At 44.5% G+C, this 18,771-nt stretch overlaps 1 protein-coding gene across 22 annotated transcripts in view; it reads left to right on the top strand.

Moving 5' to 3' along the window:
* The first annotated feature begins 962 nt into the window (after positions 1–962).
* LOC106741797 overlaps positions 963–18,771 on the top strand; it is a 215,236-nt gene continuing 197,427 nt past the window's right edge. For 2 of the 22 annotated variants that reach the window (XM_014614137.1, XM_014614139.1), the window contains exon 1: positions 1,827–1,999. The gene's annotated coding sequence lies outside the window, so the exon portion shown is untranslated. Of the gene's footprint in view, positions 1,050–1,823; positions 2,000–18,771 lie in introns of those variants that run through there. The other 20 variants (XM_014614124.1, XM_014614138.1, XM_014614131.1 and 17 more) reach the window with 14 other exon arrangements.

Below are 18,771 nucleotides of genomic sequence, written 5' to 3'. Positions count from 1 at the left end.
AGATCGTCGGGAGACACCGGGTAAAATTTCGCCACGGTTGTAGCCACCGTTATGGCAGTTCGGAGTTCAAATCACTGCGCTTTACGCTTTCGACCCGGCGACGGAGAGTTCGACGGCGCGAATTATCGTCGGGAACGTTGTAAGGAAGTTTCAAGCGTTTGTCATAGCAAAATATCGTTAAATAGCCACCGAGAATGAATATCTCGCTGTAACCGGCTACCGAGAATTTGTCGAGCATTTGTCGCCGCGTCGTCGTTAACATCGCCCCCGTAAATCAAGATTATCCCCCAACGGATTACTTCGGATTTCGCACGGTTTTCGGAAACAAACAAATCATCGACATCGAGAAAGCTCGTAATCCCGGCATCCCGGCATCCCTTGGTCAGATCGGGCAGATACAGCGCATACGTACGTCTGTACTTCGAGAATCGCAACCGTCGCAACACCAACTGAAGCTGCGTTCAGTTCGAGAACGAATGGCGGTACAACACGGACGGCGTCGAGAAGGCTGCCGCGTATTTTCCCGCGACTCGCCGAAGGTGAACCTCGCGCGCCTCGCCTAAAGTAAATTCTAAGTGTGTGTCACAGCCAAGTGCCGTCTAACAAGGGAATGTCTCGCGGAAACGGGTGGTCGGAAGTGTCGAGTAAAGTTTCGCGGATTCGTCGCATTATGGAGGTTAGGAGTCAAATCGTTGCACTCTATGCCTTTTCGAGCCACCGAAGAGGAATCGCGCGCACGATTTATCGCCGAGAGAATGCCGGGAGTGACTCACGCACTCATCGTGACGAGTGCCGAGCTGGCCTGTGAATATCTCGCGAAACGACGGGAGTGCCTGACGAAGTGTCGTACCGTTCACCGTTTTACCGGGCATTCACAGTTCGAATCTCCGGATCGCATTGTACATGTGCATATTATACATATTCCGATCTCTCCGAAGAGGTCGTCGTCGAGGGCACCGAGCGAAACATTATGCAGCCGCAGCATCATGACGGTTGGAAGTTCGAATCGCTGGATCCCACGGAGTTCCCACTGGTCGAAGGAAGAGTCGGTAAGTGCCGGTAAAGTAGAACACCGATGAAACAGGAGCCGATAAAACTGCCGCAAGCAGTATCTTACTTGACCCTATGATTATGCACGTCGAATTCGTGCGTTCTATTGGCATATTTCAATCAAACGCAAAATAATCAAATTGTCCGGAATATTAAAAAGGGTTTGGAAGCAAAAATAATGCTGAAAACAAGATATAAAATTTGGAGAAAATTGTCGCGCTCTATGTATCCGACATAAATATGTAAATTTCATTTCATGACAATTATTCATATTCACGACGAAATCTTCATTCGAAAAATAAGATTTTCGAGTATCGACGAGATATTAAAGACCGATGGGTCTTATAGAGGGAAACGGTCGGTAATGTCGCATCGCATTCCAATACGCTAAATTCATTTAAACTATGAAACGTTTATTCACCATCTTCCAACAAAGTGATATTCACACCTCCTGGCATTTCGCGCCACGTATTCGCTGATTCGCGCGCGATCTTGTGCAATTTCGATCACCGTGACGCCGAGCACGCTCGCCGTTGCGCTGACGAAAGTCAAAAGGAGCGGGTGGCTTTGCGCTTGAGCGGTGGCTCCCTCGACGAGCGCGCGCATCTCGCCGCGAACTACGAGCGTCCAGAGACGAGAGACGCGCAAGCTGTCACTTGTTGCGTTGCCTTCGGGTCCGCCGTCGCTCGTCCCGTCCGCTTCAGCTCCGGTTCCGGACCCGGCATCACGCTGCCGGCCGCCTCGAGATCGGCCGTTCACGGTGCGTTAACGTTTTTCCGCGCCGGTTCCCCCATTCGGGATCCGTGCGTCCACGGGAGTGCGGGGATTCTGCCGCGCCGAAGTGAAGTTCGTCCTTTTATCTCTCACACGCCGCAGGATCTATCGCGGTCCACGCGCAACGTGGTACCGTTCACCTTCCCGTCGACGTCGATCTCAGCGAAAAATGATGGTGAGTGCAGCGAGATCGCCGCGGTTGCAATACGAACGGCGGACCGCGTCGCGAGCGCACGCCGAATTCGCCCTGCGATTTCAATTCGAACGCGAGCATGAGGCTTTATTTAGATAGGATTTTAGGGGTGACACGTGACACGCGCGGGTGCGAAGGTTCACACGGACGTATTTGGACCTGTCGTGCAGAATCGGCGAGAATTCGCTCGTGATCGTCTTTACGCGCTCTGTGATTTCTTGCCTTGTTCTTAGCTTTTGTGCCGTCTCTCTTTGCTCGCCAGGCTTTCAGACGGTTTTTCCTTCACATCTGCACGGAAAAGAGACTCGATTTTCGCGTAACCGACTTTCTGTTATTTCGGGATCAGACGAAAATCCCTCGATTGTTGGAATGAAAAATATTCCCGTGAGGAAGCTTTCTGTTCAATCGATTGTTCTCAGTCGTTTCGATCGCGATAACACAGGTATAGTTTCTGGTCGTCGAGTTTTCGCCTGGAGCCTACTTCTTTTCTCTCGCGCGAACTGAGATTTTTCCGTGTAAGAGAGATATTTCTGATGTTTAACGGTAAACAGCAACTAACATTACAACAATTTTATAATTTCCCATTCAACAACGTAACTGTTACGACGCATGTTACATTGCATTTACGTTGTTGAGTGAGATATTATGATATTATTATAATATTATTATTGTTAGTTGTTAGACTGAGAAGGAAAAGTAATTGAATCGATAAAATCGGTGGTCCCCCTCGTTAAAAAGAAAAGAAAATATTGTATCCTATGAACAAATTACGCGTTCGCGTAACAATATGTTAAACAGTTGCCAACCAAATCGTCGGATCGATCGACGATTCGTTACCAGTATCCATAAGATTTGTTCGATAAATTAAATGTGCGTTTGAACAACAATTTCGTCCGTTTAACATAAATTTGGTTGATCGTATCACTTGATTTGCTTTCAGTGTGTTTACTGCATAGTAGTGTCTCTCATCCTTTCCGTTATTCCTTACGAATAGTTAATCGTTATCATCTACGTTATTTATTATTATTCGTCCGCGTCCAGTTAATAAATACTCGAATACGCGCCGATACGCAGGTACATCTCTTTCAAGGAGAATTCGCCGTTCCGCCGAGAGAGTACACAGTTTCGACTCGGCGCAGACGAAGCGCGATTCACGCGTGTAATCGCCGAACGGCGATTCTCCGTTGTGATCCCGTCAGAGCTCTCTCAGGTACGCCTCGCGGATACTCGCAGGCGGGAGTAATCCCCAACCGGTGCGACCGGCAATAAAGGAGGCTCTTCGTCTTCACGAGGGAACCGTGTTGCTTCTTTCAGTCGCGGTTGCACGCGCGTGCGGGTCGCGCACAGCCGAAAAAAATGCGCCGCCCTCGCGAGCGAGCGGAGACGCAAGAGAGCTCACGTCACTCCGTCCCCGTCTGTCCGACTTTATCTGTATCTCGTACTCGCGCATTCCGACCCGCTCGCTCCGTCGCCCTTTGTCTCCCCGTCTGCTTCTCCCATGAGCAGTCCGGAGCTGTGACTAAGGTTGCGCGCGTGTGCCTGTGGCGAGAATTTTAATTCGCCGCGCGCGAGTTGCAGCGCAGGTCGCCCGCAGTGTCTTTCATCCGCGGAAATTCCAACATCCTACATTTCAGCGGGCTCCTAGCTAATTACGGTTGATATTTTAGCCAAAATGCGACGCCGGTTTCTTGAGTTCTCGTCGCACTTTATTATTCGATCTGGCATTGTGTGAATTGAAATCCCACGTAAATGGAGATTTTCCTTGGGAAGCACGGTGAATCGAGAAGCACGAGCTTTTACCTTCGTAGAAGTCTCGAGACATTTCGTCGCTCGTGAATTCGATTGTTTTTCGGCGGTTTTTCATCGCTAACGAAATGCACTTCAAATTTTCATTGAATTACAAGATTTTTAGGAAAAATTTACCTTACCCCCGGATTGAAATTTAAACATGAAGAGTAATTTTATCGGAAGGTAACAGCAGGCAAATGAAAAAGTTGTGCATTTCGGAAACGACGCCCCTAAACTTCTGCGCCCATGCATCGCCTTAGACGCCAGTAGTGCTACTATACTCCTTGATTTCTCCCTCCTTTTCTCCTCTCCCCTCCCCCACTTCTCCTCTTTTTTCTCTCCTTTCTCTTCTTTCTCCTTCTTTCCCCTTTACGTTCAAGTTCTGCCGCTCGCTTTTTCACGAGAGGCCTAAAAGCGAAGACAGCAATCCCCGTTTTCAATATAAAACGGATTAACCGTGTTAAATCGATCTCGGGCGTTTTTTCTCTCCTCGACGCGACGTGCGAGAGCGGTTCTACGAACTTCACAGAATTACTCCTCCGTCGCGGCGATTTTTCGAAAAATCAACGACGATCCCTCGGCGTCTCTCAATGCTCCTTTTCCCCTTCTCCTTTTCTTGAATTCTCCGCGGCTACGTTCGCGAGTACGCGAGTTCTCCCGGGAACCAGTTTCCAGCTGTCAGCGTCCAGTTTCACCGCGCGATACACCGATACGTTACGCGTGTATACGCGTACGAGCACGCTGCGTTTTTCTCCGGCGCGCGCGCGCGCGCCTTGCATTCATGCGAGATCACGCCGCCTGACCGTTGAATCACACACGCGCCGCATTGAAAGACAAAAACTTCCCCGCCCGAGGAGGCGTCGCGTAAATCTGCAGCAGCACCTCGCTTACCGCCAGATGCGCTTTCGCGCCTTGCTTTCCTGCGGACTCTCGCTAACTTCCCGTCGTCGTCGCTTCCTCTCTCGGACGAAACTTCCTCCCTTACGCGTTGTCAGACTTTTCGCCCGCGAGAAATGTCCTAAAAGCTCCGAGGGGAAATGGGCATTACATAGAGCAAAAAGATCCCACCGCCGAGATTAGAAGAACATGTCCCGATTGAATATATAATATAAAAAGACTATTTTACCATTTCCAGATGTCCATATTGGTATATTGTATTTGATAAAATATTTTTAATATTTGGTTATGTAGTTACGAATAGTTACGAATAAGTTAGGAATCGAGCCTCAGAATTGCTAGATCATGGTGAATTGGTCAATTTTTTACAGCTTAAAGCTTATCTATTGTAGATCCGGTTTATGCTGCATTTGGAAACACCTAAAGTGTGTACATTACTAGACACCAGCTGTTCTGAAACATTCAGACTGCATTCGAAAACACCACTCTTTAATGTGCTTTCGTGACAGTCACTGAAAGTGTAACGTTTTCGTATGCAGCCTGAAAGTAAGGATAAAAGTAACGGTTATATTTGTTACCGTTACAGTTACTACCGAAGAAAAGTAACGTCATTACCAAATTGTTATTGGAAAAAAAGTAACTTGTAACGCGTTAATTCCCAATCCTGATAAAATATGTATATGAATTGAACTTTATTAACGATTAATATATTCAACTAGAAAAAGGACAAAATTCTTGATTTGAAAACATTCTTTAAATGTAAAAAAAATGTAATGTCTGATATACCATATAAAATGCTATTTTCAATTTTCAGAAAAAATTCATCGTGTTATTTTCGACCACTTTATTTTTTATAATTTATTACAAAATTGGATTCTATCGGTAAGATAGAATCAAACTCGGTATAATGGGGACTTTTTCCCTACATACCCAAAGAGTAACACCCCTACTACCCAAAGAGTAACACCCGCAATCTTGATACTTAAATGACATCACAGGCATCTCAGGCCTACATAACAAAAAAAAAATATAAAAATCATGGTTTTTTTGTATTTTAGATTTTTATGAATTATCAAGTTTATTACCAATTTTTACTTATTGTCTCTGTAGACTGCCGCCAAGAAAACCAGTTATCTCACTAGTTGATAATTATCTTGGGCTAATAATAGCAGTGGTTACATGAACTTAATTATTTTTTCTAAATAATAGAGAAACAGAAATAGGGTATAACGTTTTGCACGAAACATAGAAAGAAGAGTAAATGAAAAAAAATACACATAAGCCTCGTAGGTCTAATATGTCAGGATTGAGACCAAGTTGAACTGTACGATAATATTTTTCTCTAGATATCGATGTATAGGAAGGCAGGATAGAAAAAGTGGTCTTGACATTGATGATACACCGATTACGTAGACATTTTGATAAAGATGCACTTTCTGCTATCACGGACTTCCCAGTGTAGATAGCTGTTCTTTTGTACTATTCAAGTACCCAGCTCGCGAAATAAACTTCTTCATATTTACTTCGTTATATGTACTTCGTGCTTCAGTCAAGCATTAGACAACCAACTATCGATATTACATAATGAACTAGATCCTGTTAATACTAAGCGCATAGGAGGCAGGGTTCTTTGTGAGGGATCTCGCGTTCATGGAAACTTCTCGGCGACGTTGAAGCGATTCGTGGGTATTGGAAGGGCGGAACTGTAACAAGATCCTCGCAGTCTTCCGCGTCGCTAGAATGCCGCGGGTGTTCGTGAACGATCGTTAATCGGTCCGAATGCAGCAAATCGAGCCGCGCGTATAGCACCACACCCGAAGAAAAGATCGCTTCGCTCTCGGCTCTGCCAGAAATAATTTTCTCCCCCAACGAAAAGCGAAGGGCGCACGTCCGCAACCGAAATAGGCGGATGTGAGACGCACCGACGCTTTATGTTCACGAATTCATTCATAGAAGCGAGAGAAGCGACGACAGCGAGAGCGATGAGAGGGCTCGGGGGAGGACAGATTCGAGTTTAAGGTCTCTCTCTCTCTCTCCCTCTTTCTCCTTACGCGGTCGTTAAACGGAACATCGCTCGTTCTCGCTCTTATGCGATCAAACTCACGGCTACGCATCGTCCGGAGATTTGCGTCGCGTTCTGACAGTCCGTTTTGACATCGGATATTGCGCGTTTGAATTACTCATGTCTTCTATAAACGAGTGGTTCTACCTCTTTTTCTTTCAGGACCAAACATCGTCAGTTGATTTAAATTGTGAGATTTCAAGTTAATTAAAGATTATGAAATATCGTTACTAAAGTTACCAAAGGCACGCTTACATCTTCTACGAATAGCCTTTAATTTCTCTTATTCTCCTCCGCGCTTCTGTGTACATACGATTTCATTACGTGTAACATAATTCGCGGGAAGTATCTCCTTCCGGTTTCTCGTTCGATTCGACAGATAGAACACGAGTAGATTTTTTTCCGAGGGCATCGCACTCAAAAACTTGTCGGTGAGGCGCTTCCCAACGGAAAGTACCTCTATAATGACCGTGGCACGTTTCTTTGGCTTTCTCGAAACATCTTTCAAGAAAATCCGTGCAGGGACAGATGGCGGCAGATGGTAGGCTACTGGATCAGGTCAGATCTCACGGACAAAGAGCACCTAAATCTGCCGACCTGAGAGGAGGATCCCCACGGTAACGCATTCCTCTGTCCAGGATTGGGCGGGTAATGTGCACATACCTGTGCCTGCAACGGGCACTTGAAGTGTAACGGGGTCTTCACAATCCGCGCTTTGTGGCAGCGAAATTGCCCTTGTGCGCGTACGTTTGCTTCTTCGCTCGCTCGAAATCGCTCACGGCGTGTTAATTTTCGCCAGGTGTCCTTCACCCTTCCGCGGTCCATTCTGAGATTCCACGTCGATTTAACTAGCGATGACATCATTGCCACTCCGATAGACCTTAGGGATCTTCGGAGCGACGGAGATTCGGACGCGGTGGACCCGTACAGAGATTTAAACGGCATGTTTTGCGTCCTTGAATCTCGAATACTCTTGATACGTCTCCACAGTGATTCGTATACGTGATACAAAATCCTAACGATGAAGATATAATGAATAGCCGGTATTCATATCCCACGTTCAGCTCTTAATATGACCGTTTGATTGCCAGTGTGAAATCGGCTTATACGTGATCTTCGTATAAAACAAATAATACGTGGATTCAGACAGCTATAAGTATTTCGTGCCCATTGTGGCGTGTGAATACGAATGAATGCGTTCATTAAGCCTCTTCATGTAGAAAGAACCTGGCAAAAGATTTTTTAATATACGTGTAGGTCAACGTTCATTTATCTCTGTATATTTATGTATCGTCACAATACGCACGAACGAGAGAATATTTCATTGGAACATTTGAAAGAAGACATGAAAAGAAAGTGGTGAATTAGTTATGTTTTATTGCAATTTTAACATTTATAATTTTAATATCGTGCGTTTATACGCCCGACATTCGCTTCGGGAGAACATCGTAAACCACTTGGTATCAATTTGCATTTCATTCTCTGTTCTCATGTTCGTCGTAAAATTAGCAGCGTGCGTGTTTGTCAATTGTCTGCTAATATATATCTCTTTATTATTATTGTACATTCATTGCAATTGTCGAAGTGAGTTACATTAACAGTAATTATGTTTCGTATTTGATGTGCTCGACGATCAGCCTTTGTTGAATTTGCCGTTAATTTTACAATAAGCTCGTATATATTCTAAAACAATAAAGCGTATAGAATGCATCAAGAGTGTATTCGGTGTCGAGCGGTACAGGAATATTTTCTCGCGATTCATCATTTTTAATTGTTGTTGCCTTGATTCATTGTACACGTGACGTCAATTACGCGAAAGAGAAACGATCGCTGAAACCGCCGAGAACAGAGAATCGAAGGAATAATGTTCAATGAAATTATATACAATCTAATCATGATTGATGAAATATTATGTCCTATTATTATTCCCGTTGCATAATAATGTGATAATCCATTGTTTATATATATAAAATTTTTTTACGTAATAATTGTGTCCTATAGTCGTTGTAATGTGGAGACTGAAAAGACGGCAAGTGACATTGAGTCACTCTTATGCAATGATTTTTATTTTACAAACGTAAACATTCGCCGCTCGGCGACGACGGTCCGGTCCGTTTTGACGCGAGAAAAAATATCTCTTTTCAACTTTCAACACTTTTCCGGCATGCTATTGCATGTGTGAAATGCGTTTTACGAGATTGTCGTCGCTTTCATTGCGCTTTTAGTGCTCGTGAAGCCCGCCCGATAAGATCTCGTGAATTGGACCTTCGAATCTGCACAGTGTCAGAAATTTGCATAAGTATACGGCTCGCGCACTCGGCGTCGCGAACGAGGAAAAGAGTAGCGCACGGATAAGAGACTACGTCGCGCGCATACGCGCATTATGCAACGGTGCTTCTTTTCCGGCGTAATTGCGCGTTTTAAATTCATAAATATTAATGAGAATCCCGCGGAGATACCCGTCTAGACGAGTACCACGCTCCAAATTGTTACCTCGGGCGGATCTCCTTCGCGCAAAAAGAAGGAGAGGAGAAGTTGAGAAATAGGTATATCGCGGGACAAAGGACGCTGATTCACCAATCCAGTGATTAGCATTACGAGTCACGGATAACGTCTGCCCGATCGCATTTGAGCTGTCGATGCATTTGACACAATGTTATCGCGTGCGTCGACTGTCAGCAATTGTGCACATGCATTAGACGATAACAATCACAGAAACAAATCATTCGAGAGAGAAAGACTTTTATCTATTAACGTTTCATTCATTACATGTAACATCTCATTAATATTAATTTTATCTCGATGAACAATTATCCTCGTTAAGAAATCAATACGTCGCAAAATAATTCAGAAACAAAAGCTGAGGCGTTTATCGTTATTCATCGATATACCGTTCTTACGTTGAATTAGTCATTAGATCGCGAAACGATTGCTGGTAACGTAATCGCGTATTATTTTGATTAAGCACGCATTGTTGCGAACAAATGCGCGCGATAAACGTATGCCAATCGTGATTTTCTCTCGCAACGTTCCGTCCGTCATCGCCCTGTTCCATATTTCCATACACTGTCCATGCTACACTGTTATTATTTGTTTTGTTGTTAGTTATAAAATGTTTATCGTTCTTCGAATATCGAGATGCTTCAATTTACTATATAATATCCAAACAATCCATCTGTCGATGCAATATTTCAACGGTAGCTCGTAGATCTTGCGCTGTCATTTTCCATATACATACATATTGTTATTTGTATTATTTCATCAATTCAAATAATAGGATTTTTCGCGAACCGATATGCAGTGTGGCTTTCCGTGCAATTACAGTGAAAAAAAGTCCATTATCTCGTTCGCCGCTCTCCTCTGCTATATACTGCCTTACCGACTATTCTCGTATTTTCTCTCCTCTCGTCCTCCTATCCTCGTCGTTTATCGACAGTAGGAGTACTTGATGTTTCCTGCGCCTGAAGAACTGTGTCACCGGCACAATCGCACATATAGGGTGTTCCAAGAGAATATATTGGATTTTAGGAACGTCTCGTTCGAGCGACTGTAAGCAAACAAGATCGTGCAATCATACGAAACATCTGCATTTTTAAAATTGTTCGAACGAATTAAATTACGGCAGAGCGCTTTTGCACTATTGTGCTTCAAATTTTTATCCACTTTGAAGCGGATTCAAATAAATGACGGTAATACGTATGATACATTGTAATGCAATGATATTGATCAGCCGGGATATTTACCGATGCCGACGTTGTTTTGCGACCGAATCGACGGAATATGCATGATTCAAATCTCCATGACCTCGATATCCCGTTGTTGAATTTTTTTCCCGCCGTTAAACTAATATGCCGCAGTCCGATATCGAAACCATGCTGCATTCTCGACGCATTTCTTGCGCAAGCAGTCGTTCACCTTGCAACTCGAATGTACTTCATCCGTTTCCATCGATAAATTATGACCGCGCGGCCAACGTTTCGCCTGTTCGAGATAAAAAAGAAACGAAAATAAATACAATTGAAACGGATTTGAGAACGCGGTGAGTAGTTGTGAAGAGATTCGTCATGGGAGAAACGAAAGTCGAAGGGCGTAAAGGTTGAGCAGCGGGGGATCGAAAGAACGCTCTCGATCGATGTACGTTTCATCGGAGCCGGAACAAAAAAGGAATTCCTCTAGTGTTGGAAGGAGAAGGCCTTCGTAGATCGAAAGGTCGTCTCATTGTCCGAGAAATATCTCAGGTTTCTTCTCGATTCTTCCCATTTACGAATACATTTTTCTATTTAATTTGCTTTCTACATCGCGATCAGTCTTGTTTATTGTGCGATAAGGGATTGCGATACGGGGATGATTCATGCAAGACTCCTCACATAATGTGAGACATCTCACATAAATCAAAGAGGATAACCAGTGACTATTTATCGAGAATTTTAAGTTACCAGTTATCTCCTCGGTAGATGAAAATGACGAGAAATTGAAAGTAATTTTTAAACACTGCATAAGAATTGATCTATTACGGAAAGATCGGCTTTACTTTCGTTTCGGCGAATATGATTTTCCGTAAGAATGATCACGATCGTAGAGAATATGCGTTCATAAATCAGAAATAAATCTCGCCGTTCTATAGGATCGCGATAATACGAGCTCTGCCTTCGCGGTAATTCCCAGTTCGCACGCAAGGTGCTTTAATTAAAATTCCATTTGCTTGTTCGGCTTAATAAGAATTTTTCATCGGCCCAGGTGTTTCTAGATCACGACGGCGACGTCGGTCTTTCGTGTGTGTATGTTTTGTACAATCCCAAAGGTGTGTACACTATTTCATTTCAACACCGGGCAAACACTACATACCGAAAGAATACTCAATCATACACATTCAAGCTACAGCACGTGCTGACATTGTTATACGTGTATCATAGAAATTAATTTTCTGACGAAGATGAAAACTCTTGCTGCTCGTAATACAAATCATCAAGATAATATTATTCTGTTTATAATAACTACTATATATATATATATATACTACTACTTGTATATTATACTAGGAAAATAGAAGATAAGACAGATATTTTACTAGACTGTTTAAAATGATTGGAGAATTTACAGAATAAATAGCTCTATTGAGTAGTTCTCTGTTGTTTGAATCAGATATGAGAGATTGAATAGAAACGTGTTTTTCATTTGAAGATCAAAGTTCTAGTACCTATTAGGTGATAATACCGATTAGGATTCTTTGAAGAAGCAATCCCTTGATTGTTTGTGAGCTATGTACGCTCATACATGTTACATCAGGAAAATATAATACAATATTAAGATTCTTCTTGCGCGCAATGTACAGCGGTTTAAAGCGCGTGTCAAGTAAATAAATGTCAAATGAAAACCTATACATGTGATATATATATATATGTGTGTGTGTGTTGAATATTTCCATTATATTATCCACTCGAACAACACGATCAGACAAACGACAACAATCGATATTTTATCTAGCTTACCGCTCGCTTTAGACGAATCGACTCCAGTTCTTCCGAAAGCGTCGACGCGACTATCTCCGATTGAGAATCACTGCGGTTCCCCGCCGATACGCTGATGTGTCATACGTAAATATATACGTACCTGTAACTCGTTATCAGCGTTAACACGCAACTCGCTCACAATCGAGTCTTCAGTCGCGTGAAAGAGAGAGAGGGAGAACCGGCGGAGGCTTCGTCTCTCTGCTCTCTCTCGCATTTCTGGCCAGTTCTCTCGTCCATTCTCCCTCTCTCTTACTCTTTCACTTCGCTCATTATTCCCTACTCCTGTCTCGCTCTTTCTCACGTTCTTAGTCCCCCACCGTACCCTCTTTCTCGTACTCTACGTACATTGTACGAACAACTCGTCGTCAGTCAGTACAGAGACATCGTTGCCGGCGCCTCGTCCGTCTTACTCTCTCTTTTTCTCCTTTCTCTTCCTTCTTCCGTCTCTGTCGCACCCTCCGTCTTCATCACTCCCCTTATTTCACACCCTTCACCCTCTCCTCCCTAAATTCGTTTAGTTTTTCTTTCGTAATTAAACATGTCACGTTATCACTTTCATCGGGACTGGCGGCCGCTCCGGAGTTTCATTTAAACGTTCTTATCCGCGTGCGTCTCCGACCGGGATTCTTCTTCATCCTTCCTGCGCGAGGAGGAAGATGCCGCGAGAAATCGCGCCCAGTTTATTACAGTGTGACAGTGACAGTGACGGTGTGCTCACGTTCAAGGTGTGACAACGATAAGCGACACTCCTTCCCAGCGTTTGTGATAAGCCGCTGAAGCATCGCGCAGGATACCGGCGAGGAGCGACGCTCTCTCTCTCTCTCTCTCTCAACTTCTCCCGCGGCTTCCGCGAGAGTGCACTTGGTAATGGGCTTGGAAATGCATGTATGCATCCGGTCGGCCGGCTCTTTCGACGAAAATTGCCAAAGTCGCGTTTCGCCCGCGCTTTCTTCGCGAATTTGCTCGCGGAACTCATCTTTTATTCCCGTTGTTTGTTTCGCCTTTCGACACGCGGCGAACTGATTTCCGGAATAAATCCAGAAGAAGCGCAGCGGCGCGCGCAAATATCGTTAACTCCGGCTCCGAGATTTTCGCGCGGCGCTTTTCGCGGAGCGTGCAGTGCACGAGCGTACACGCGCGAGCAACCGTCGTCGCGCACGACGAATGTCAAATCGCGAGGGAACAAAGGGCGCGTAAGCCGGCGCTTTGTCGCTTCGCAGCCTGCAAATCACGGCACGAATCCGGTTCTTATCATGCTCCTGCCTTGCGCCTTCGTATCGAACGTATCGATACGATATCGTCGATCTCGCAGCTGCGAGACCGGCCGGCACAAATAATCGGGTGAAACATGATTCTCTAACAATACGATTCTCTAACGATAAGCATTATTTTGTCTATTGAGCGCTTATTGCCGGCGGAATCGCACCGACGTGACGATGCCGTCAATGACGATTAAATTAAAAAATGATTGACGCAATCATGAACGATGCTGCGCGACAGCGTCATGCACGACCACGTGGTCACCGTTCGTTATCATGTTAGGAAGAATCGCGCGACGCTCGTTAACGCGTCAAACGCTCGCGCCAACGAATCTACAACCATCGGCTTTTCAGGACACACAAGGTGTTAAAAAGAAGCATTCAGCATTCATATGGTAAATAGTGCATACCGTACCGAGCAAAAAAGTCTACAGTAAATATAAATCGAAAATTCAATCGCTCTGAGATATAAACAATTTTGTATACTAGTACCATGACTGACTTATTGTCTTCTACGTTGATAATCTTTCCAAATCTTCACCTATGATATTTACAAAAGGTGTTCCACATGCCCTCCTTCCATTTCCATGCACGCATCTTCTTCAAGCATCTTTTTCTTACAAAGTCGCGAACCGTATAATGGCAACTGAACAGTCGTTGGAATCTTTCTAAAGTATTTATGGAAATTGAGTGAGGACATTCAGAACGCAACTTATAAACACCGAGATAAACCTGCACGTCGAATGCGATGCACATAGAATCCAACAAGTCGGTCATGACTTGTTTAAGTTAACATACAAAATCGTTTATATTTCAGAAACGAGTTTTGTTAACTTTTTTATTCAGTATGACATATATTATCCGCCATATGAATGCTTTTTTTTTGACACCTCGTATACACGATTCTCAATCCGATCGTCTGTTCGTTCCCTTTTCCTTTTGCTCCGTGTAAGCTCCGAAAGAGCGCTTCGTAGAAATTAATTTGCTTCTTCTCATTCCCCCCGGGGATCAGTTCGATTGGAGTTACCTTTCTCTTCCGCGGAGATAGGTTTTAATTGATCGTTAAGTCCCTCTATCCGGGAAATATCCCGCTACGGGCGCGTAATATTATGTTTTTTCGGTATTTCTCGTAGACGCAAACGCTCGCCCATTCGTGGAATATCATTCATATTCATAGAATATCACACCATAGCATAGGCCGAACTTATCGTCGCGGAAACTTCGAGGCTGTCTATTCAAAGGAACCGACGTGCCCTCGATGGTTATCTACAGGCAGCCGCTCTTTGCGTTAGCACACGAGAGCGCATTGCACTTGCGCGTATTCTCTGCGGACTCGTTATACGTTATCTCTGTGCAAATCTCGAGACACGCGATATATGTATCGTCGGGGAGGGAAAGGGGGAGAAAAAAGATTAATACATGTAAAATTACGGCGAGCCGCAGCGCCGGGGAAATTATTAAACGCCGCATAGAGAGCACTATCGCGATCACCATCGAGCTGCATTTAACGCGGAAGGAAGCGAACCGGTTTGATGCGCCTTCTTAACGCGCGCCTTTTTGCAGAGACCGTACGATGTCGATACCGACATCTCGCGCACTTCCGGTGGATATCGGGCGGACAATTAATAAATGATTAGACTGGATGCACAGACGGAGCGCGATATACGCGCGCGCCCCGTTTAGATAAAATCGCCGACGCACCCGCCGATGTAATCACGCACTCGTTGCTCGCCATCGGATAGAGCCGCGCTATGCACATTTGTTCCTGTAAATACGAGTACAATTCGGTTCCCGTAAATACAAGCGCGGACAATGCCCGGCGCATGAATAGGGCGGTCGGAAAAATTTTGGCAGTGGGGCAATGGTCGGTATTAGAAATCGTGCCTTCGGCTTTCTCCCTTTTTCCTCTCTGCGAAAATAATTTATGAAGTTAGGAGCACGCGTTGTTTTTTCTAGGTTTTACCATTACCCGCGGATTCTCGTCTTGTAGAATTATCTGGGAATTGCCGAAATGATTTTCAAATCTTGTCGGGATCGGTACTTCCGCATTCAGCACGGATTACCTTATAAGTGTCGGAAGTGACCCGCGGATGCACTCGATACACCGTCTGCATCTTGTGAACCGACGGTCGGCAAACTCTAAAGGATCACGTCTCCGACGTTGCCCCCTTACGATGCTATCTAATGACGATAATGAGATAACGAGAACTGCGATAATTAAGCGAAAGTGGCGGTGAGCCACGGCGGACAAAACGCGTCTGTCAATTACCAGCTTTGTTCTTCGATTCCGTTTATTTCTGTTTCCATCGAGGCCGGCTGTCACGTCGCCAGCTCGCCGTTCAAATTCTCCGTTGATAATCATGAGACGAGGAGGAAGGATGATGGCGTTTCCGCATTATTATTCCCGCATATATACTATTTGCCTTGCCGTTACCCGCTAATCCACCGCCTTCGGTCTTTTTGCATTCATGATGCAACCGTTAGACCAAAGATAGCGACGCTCGCGAATATAAATTAATCCCCAGGGAAGCAATAAATATAATTGTGTGTACGGATACGGTAAAATTTCGCGATATCTCTCCTAAAAGTGCTACTCTCTAGACTTTAACAGATTACAATCTCAATTTTATAAAGGGATACAATTCAGTTGAAATATTCCGATAAGTATTTAAAAATATGGTATATAAGTATTATTTTTTATAAGTATTATTTTTATTGTGTATAAGTGTCTATAAGTATTTATAAATATTGATTCCGACAAATATTTGTTCATAAGAATTTTTAGGCGAAGGGTTTTAGGCTGCTAGTTTCATAGTTACGTGCACTGAAAAAAAATATATATTTATTTTCGGGAACAACAATATTCTCTTTTCACTTTAACCATAAAAACAATCAGGAGAACTATTTTCCTAGTAAGTGTTACTATATAGTGTCAGTGATGATAACTTTACCGTGCATGTTGCTACTACATTTGTGGTTAAAGCACAGAAAGGATATCGTCCTCAAAAATAACTATATTTTTCTCATAGCGACTTGAATGAATAATGTATTAATAATTTTTTTTTTCGGCGACGCACCATCGAAAAAATAACGAAAAACTTGAGCCCGATTATAGAAAGGTCGGCTTTGAATTTTTCGTAAAAATCTCTATGCGAATTTATCTAACACAACTCAATATAATTATTATTACGTAGGTATACACACGCAGGACTTGTCATTATTTCATTATTTTATTACGCGAGATGTGCAGCACGACAGTGCCAGGCAGAAAGAGTCGGTGGTCGCGCGCGAGTACATTCTCGTAATTGCACACAGCTTGTGTATCGCAGTACGTGAATTGTTTACGTAATCAGCGGCGATAGCGGATACTTGCGCGAAATGACTATACCGTAAGTCAACACCGGTGTGCTGGTTTCACTCGCGCGAATATTGCGTTTCTTCGACTGTTCCCTTCCCTCTTAGCCATGTCGCCGGTCGCGCGTCGCTCGTAACTCTCAGTTGCACGAATAATGCAGGTCCTGGCCAGTCGGTTGTGAACGTTTTCCCGGAAACGTCGGTGCAACGTGCCGGCACGGTTAACAATGTTAAGTCTTACTCGTGCGCGAACTTGGACCGGAACGTGCGCCGGTGGATGGTGCGCTCGCGTTGCATCAGAATCGGATGCACCTGAAAGTACACTGTGGATGAACTGCCCGCCCTTCCTGGCTGAACATTTTACCGCATCACGTCATTCCTCTTCTTTCTTTCTTGAAAGTAGGCGAAGTTTCACCGCGAGAAGTCCGAAGAAACACGGGAAAGTGGTAGAATTATCGGGGCGAGTCCGCCACTTGAATTTTTTCCCGCCCTCCGTCATAATTACTCACTCTGGTGTGATTGTGATTGAAATTGATTAACACCCGTGCTGCGTGCCTCGTGGAACTTTCTTAAGTAAGTCGTTAGGATAGTTACGGTGCTCTCTCTCTTCTTCTTTCGTCGGATAAGTCGCCGCAGGAGAGCGTTGCACTCTCGTTGCGCCGCGATCAATCGTGCAGTACGTCACCGATGAAGACAAAGGCACGGCGGGCGGATTTTATCGAGAGTAGTTTATCTTCGTCTAATTATCATTGAGCGGTTACACGCGGTTACGCGCATTACGTCACACGCATGGCAGGATCACCCGAATCCCTCTGTCAAATTGGGCTTGGCAGTAGAGACGAGAACGTAATTTTTATCGTATCCTGAGGAAATTGTCGCAGATTTCCAAATTTATAAAGTAAAACAATAGTATTTTTTCTGAATATAAATCATAGCGAGAAACACGCTACAATGTAGATATTGTAGCATGTTTCTACGTTCGATGAAGTCAACTTTTTGTGACATTAGACGGTCATTTTCACGTCTTGAAAACGTCAATAGCGGTCAGTGAAAGGCTAAAATTAAACGTTAAAATAACGCGCACTACATGTTGCTACATGAGTACATAATAATATAGCTTACGATATTTCTCGAGCTTATCCGGATATCCTTCGGACGACGTTTAAGATATCGGTAGGATATCACATAGATACAGCGGACACATGAACGTTTGCCGGTTTATCCACTGAATAATTGAGACCATTCTGGGATGTCCTATAGGTATTGTGATATTTATAAGATGTCCCTTGGATAAAGTGTGCTGTGCGGTAAACGTCGCTGTATCGAAGGGAAGCCAGTGCTAATAATAGGTCGTCTTTGCAAAACAAAAAGAAAAACTCGTTCCGGTGCATATTTTGCTATCCACCGCGCCCGTGCACGGACCGTTCGTGTCCCAGGACGTCAATAAACGTATTTCGGTACGCTTCCTTTCCCCTCCCCCTGCCACCATCGACGTGTATCCATAATGTTTCACCGTCATTGCGAGGGGAAATATAGGCGGAAGAGGGCATAACGGCACGATGCCGTGCGCGCGCGCGCGCGCTCGCCAGTATTCTCGTTTTAGACGCTTTGTAAGTTCCCGAACGAATTCGTTACGGTCGTTGCACTTTGCGACTTTACGCCGTCGCGCGCGCGAGTCCTCGGCTCCTTCTTCCTCCTCCCGGAGAGAAACGTTGACCGCGCGCAAACGAGGGGCTAGGAAGAGATTTTCTGCCTCGATGTTTAGAATGTATACGTGTTTAGACTACTTCGTTTGTTGGCGTGCGACCCGGCATCGCGCTCCGCTCGTGCCGGCACGTGCTCGTCAGCGTACACACGCGGTTGGCGCGCACATGGCCGCCCGTC

This window comes from Dinoponera quadriceps, unplaced genomic scaffold, assembly GCF_001313825.1.
Source record: "Dinoponera quadriceps isolate SergipeBrazil2010 unplaced genomic scaffold, ASM131382v1 scaffold533, whole genome shotgun sequence".
Lineage (NCBI taxonomy): Eukaryota > Metazoa > Arthropoda > Insecta > Hymenoptera > Formicidae > Dinoponera > Dinoponera quadriceps.
Note: the sequence above shows the minus strand (reverse complement) of the source record. Positions and strands in the feature narration are given on the sequence as shown.